This window comes from Pituophis catenifer, unplaced genomic scaffold (assembly GCF_029215685.1).
Source record: "Pituophis catenifer annectens isolate HBS135680 unplaced genomic scaffold, rPitCat1.0.hap2 SCAF_1, whole genome shotgun sequence".
Taxonomy (NCBI): domain Eukaryota; kingdom Metazoa; phylum Chordata; class Lepidosauria; order Squamata; family Colubridae; genus Pituophis; species Pituophis catenifer.
Window position 1 is genome coordinate 13,534,863 of NW_027256881.1, and position 5,404 is coordinate 13,540,266.

Genomic DNA, 5,404 nt, shown 5'->3' on the forward strand with positions numbered 1-5,404 from the left:
CGAGCGCGAGCGCGCGCTGCAGGACCCCGCGCCGTTTATATAGCGGGCCAAACGGAGGGGCTGCCCGTCGCGCCGCCTGAAGTCGATCGTCTCCCTGCGCCTGCGCGTTGCGGACGGCGGCGGGAGTGCCCTCGGCGTTGCCTGATTGAAAAGCGATGGGAAAAAGAGAGTGAGGCATAAGTAACCTCATGAGACAGGAAGAGGTTTTCATTTTGAAAATCACCCAAGGCGTGGAGAGGCAGAGCACATGTTGGGGCTTGAGGTCGGGTATAAGCTTTCCCCAGTTACCTGATCTAATTTAGAAAGCGGTGTAGACAGAGGTGGGGGGGGAAAGGAAAGGGAGCGACGTATTTATTTATTTATTTTTGCCAATCATGGGCCAATAAAGCACATTTTCGATAAAGTGTCTCGTTTCCCCAGTTTAAAATGCACATGCACAAGATCAAGAGATAGGAATTGCGTGTGTTACTGAACTGTCTCTGATTACTTCTAGTTGTGTGTTGCCATTGTTCTATGCTATATTGTTGCCTTCTCTTATTCATAAAACATACCTCCTGTTTTCATCATTAAAAATGAGGAAAATTCAACATAGGGATGACTTCAATATAGTAAAGAAATAACTTCACTAAAAATGTGATTGAAAAGGGAAAAGGGAAAAAGAAAACCATCACTCACCAAAATTATACACAAAACATGTTTACCCTGTTGGCTTGAAAAAAATAGTGTGCTCTCACTGTCACTGTATTTTATGTATTTGTTCTTTTGTCCCATCTTCAGTTAAGCAGGTTTGTGAGTATACCTTAGTTTTGCATATGAAGTGACATCTAAAGTTCAGAAGGATGGGAGAAATATCTTAGTTCCTGAAATCCTGCTGTCAAAGTGGACAACAATAGCTGGATTTAATAATGTTTCTCAGGATTGTGGCATAGAAGTATTGTCCTTTTCCAACAAACCTTAGGATTTCTTTTAATGCAGGCCAATTCCATGTCTTGTTTTCAGCAGAATCTTCTGGGGCTGTTTGCCCATTGCTCAGGTTATCAACAATTAAAGCCATTTATCTTGGATGATTGGAGGATACCTGCTATCGTTTTAAAAGTCCCTCAAGCCCTGAATATGTCAGCAGGCTTGGGGGTCCCAGGGAATGAGAGACATTCTGAGATGGCTCTACTGTGATTGATATTTTTACCCCTCAGTGTGGTTTGTATACAATACTTTATGTTTTAAAAATAATTTTCTTTTTAATAATGATTTTTTTAATATTTTAAAAAATATTTTAATATTTTTATTGTTTTGTGAGATGGGTAGGTATATAAATGTAATTAATAAATAACCAAAAATAAATTGCCTGGGGTTGGGGTTTGAACTAAAAGATCTCCATGGCCTCTTCCAAGCTTATGATTTTATGAGGTAATGCTCTTTGGCATACACACTGGTAGTCCTGGACTTAAAATAGTTCAGTTAGTGACCGTTCAAAATTACAACGGCATTGAAAAAAGTGACTCGTGACTGTTTTTCACACTTATGATTGTGGCAGCATCCCCATGGCCACATGATCAAAATTCAGACGCTTGGCAACTGATTCATATTTATGATGGGTGCAGTGTCCTGGGGTCATGTGATCACCTTTTGCAATCTGACAAGCTAGGTCAATGTGGAAGCCAGATTCACTTAACAATTGTGTTACTAACTTAACAACTGCAGTGATTCACTAAACAACTGTGACAAGAAAGGTTGTAAAATGGAACAAAACTCACTTAACTGTCTCACTTAGCAACAGAAATTTTGGGCTCAATTGTGGTCATAAGTCAAAGACTACCTATATACCATTCATAAATGATTTTTTTAAATTGCACCTTTTTCTAAAGATTCTTTGACGGAAACTAGATGAATAAATTGGAAGCTAGTTTCCTAGTTGACGACTACCTGCACAGATATCCTAATCCCTCTCTCTGAAGGAGACATAAAATATGTCATCCTTTTATGAAAAAAGGCAGAATTAGGGACAGTCTAGAATTTGGGGGAATCCAGGGAAAATTCAGATAAATGCTACAGAACTTTTGTTTCAAAACTTACTACTGTATTTAACAGAATAAGAGTTGGAAGGGACCTTGGAGGTCTTCTAGTCCAACCCCGTCTAGGTAGGAAACCCTATACCACTTCAGACAAATAGTTATCCAATAACTTCTTAAAAACTTCCAGTGTTGGAGCATTCACAACTTCTGGAGGCAAGTTGTTCCACTGATTAATTGTTCTAACTATCAGGAAATTTCTCCTTAGTTCTAAGTTGCTTCTCTCCTTGATTAGTTTCTACCCATTACTTCTTGTCCTGCCCTCAGGTGCTTTGGAAAGTAGCTTGACTCCCTCTTCTTTGTGCCAATCCCTGAGATATTGGAACACTGCTATCATGTCACCCCTAGTCCTTCTTTTAATTAAATTAGACATACCCAGTTCCTGCAACCGTTCTTCATATGTTTTAGCCTCCAGTCCCCTAATCCTCTTTGTTGCTCTTCTCTGCACTCTTTCTAGAGCCTCCACTTCTTTTTTACATTGTGGCAACCAAAACTGAATGCAATATTCCAAGTGTGGCCTTACCAAGGCATTATAAAGTGGTATTAACACTTCATGTGATCTTGATTCTATCCCTGTTTATGCAGCCTAGAACTGTGTTGGCTTTTTTGGCAGCTGCTGCACACTGCTGGCTCATATTTAAATAGTTGTCCACTAGGACTCCAAGATCCCTCTCACAATTACTACTATTGAGTGAGGTACCACATATACTGTACCTGTGCATTTTGTTTTTCTTGTCTAAATGTAGAACCTTACTTTTTTCACCATTGAATTTCATTTTGTTAGATAGCATCCAATGTTCAAGTCTATCAAGATCCTTCTGTATCTTAAGCCTATCTTCTGGAGTGTTGGCTATTCCTGCCAGCTTGGTGTCGTCTGCAAATTTGATGAGTTCCCCATCTATCCCCTCGTCCAAATCATTGATGAAGATGTTGAAGAGTACTGGGCCTAAAACAGAGCCTTGGGGTACCCCACTGCATACTTCCCTCCATGTAGATGCAGTTCCATTGAGGACATGTTGAGTGCAGTTGGTCAGCCAGTTACGAATCCATCTGCTGGTGATGCTGTCTAACCCACATTTTTCTACTTTATCTAGTAGTAGGTTATGGTCTACTTTATCAAATGCCTTACTGAAGTCCAAGTAAATTATATCGACAGCATTCCTCTAGTCCACTAATTTTGTCACTTTGTCAAAGAATGCAATAAGATTAGCATGATCTGTTTTTGACAAACCCATGTTGGCTTTTGGTTATTACCTAGTTATTACTAGGTGTTCACTGATTCGTTGCTTGATTATCTTTTCCAGAATCTTCTCTGGTATTGAGGTCAGGATGATAGGTCTGTAGTTTCCTGGATCTATTTTTTCCCCCTTTTTTGAAGATGGGAACTACATCAGCTCTTTCCCAGTCCTCTGGCAGTTCCCTGGTGCTCCAGGATCTTTGAAAGATATAGTTCAGTGGTTCTGAGATCTCGTCTGCCAGTTCCTTCAGGACCTTGTAGTGTAGTCCATCTGGTCCTGGTGATTTGAACTCGTCTAGGGTAGACAGGCGCTCACTATTTTCTTCTCTATTTTAACTTGTGTTCCTAGTCTGTTTTTTGTGGTGCTGTTTTTGATAGGTTGGACTCTTTTTTCCCTTTGTGTAAAGACAGATGGAAAAAGTAAGCTCTGCTTTCTTCCTGTTGCTTGTCACCTTCTTGCCACTTTTTACCAGCAATGGACCAATTGTTTCCTTGACTTTTTCCTTGTTTTTAACATGTCAGAAGAAGCTTTTTTTGTTATTTTTTTACTTTTGTCGCAAGCCTTTGTTCATTGTGAGCCTTAGCTTTCCTCACTTCATCTTTGCAGGCTTGGACTATTTGCTGATATTCTGCCTTAGTTATGTGACCCTCTTTCCACTTTTTATACTTGTCCTTTTTGTCTTTCAATTTGTTACGAGAGTTCTCTATGCAGCCATGCTGGTTTCTTTTGAGAGCTGTTATTTTTCTTCGTCATTGGTATTGTGCTAGACTGGGCTTTTATAATTGCACTTTTCAAAAATTCCTAAGTTTCTTGAGTTGTTTTTCTCTTGAGGATTCTCATCCATGGAATCTTTCCCAAGCTCTAAGTTTATTGAAATTAGCTCTCTTAAAGTCCAAGACTCTAGTTTGACTTTGTTCTACTACTTGTATTTGCATAATGTTGAATTCCAATATTGCGTGATCACTTGCCCCCAAGGTTCCTGTAGCTTCAACACCTTCTATCATTTCATCTCTGTTAGTGAGTTCTTTGAGCCTGGCTTATAGCCCATAAATCTGAGCTTTATAGCCTTTGGTTGTCCCTTTCTTCTAATTGCTTTTGGAATATGCACCCACACATTTCTTCCAAAAACCTTTAAATGTGCCAGAGATGGCTTTCTCCCATATAGCACTGCATAGACAAAGCTAATCCTAATGTCCCAAAGGTGCTTTTTCAAGAGGCAACTGGACTTCCTTTGTTTTTCATTGAAGACGTTTCACTTCTCATCCAAGAAGCTTCTTCAATTCAAGAAGCCGAAGAAGCTTCTTGGATGAGAAGTGAAATGTCTTCAAGGAAAAAACAAAGAAAGTCCAGTTACCTCTTGAAAAAGCACCTTTGGGACAACCATGACCTGGATGACTGAGCTCTCCATAGACATTAATCCTAATGTATTGCACTGCAAACATGTTGAATCAATAGATCCGCACTGTTGCTGAAACATAGCAGCTGTTTTGATCTTGTCTATGGAGGAAGTCCTATATGTAGCCCAGGTATGAGCCACACTGTGCTGGTGATGGCTTGCTTAATCATGGTTTATTTAATAAACTACAGTTTGCGAATTCACCTATACTAACACCCTAAAAATGCTTATATAAATTGCCAAAACGTGTTTGCCTCGATCATCATGGCGAGACAAATAATTTTACTGCTTAATGAGTTGTATAATGACTATTTGAACAAGACAGATTTTTAAACTTGAAGAAGGGTTGACATGAAAGCATCCTTGAGAGTTTTATTAGCCCTCTACTCTAAATAAAGAATTGGGAACTGTTAATTCTTTCTTTCTTTTGATTTTACTCACAGCTTTAAACTCCTCCAGCAGTTTCTTTGATTTCCTCTATCAAAAACCAGGTATATCTATCAATAAATGCTGAAATAGCTTGATAACCAGGAGAATGTGAGTTCTAGGTGGCACAAATACTTGTTGGATGACTTAAGAGTTAGTCCCTCTCTCTCAGTCCAACCCACCATACAGGGTTGTTGTGGGGGAAAATAGGAGGAGAAAGGAGTATTGGGTATGTTTGTTGCCTTGAATTAAATATAAAAAGTTAGGATAAAAAG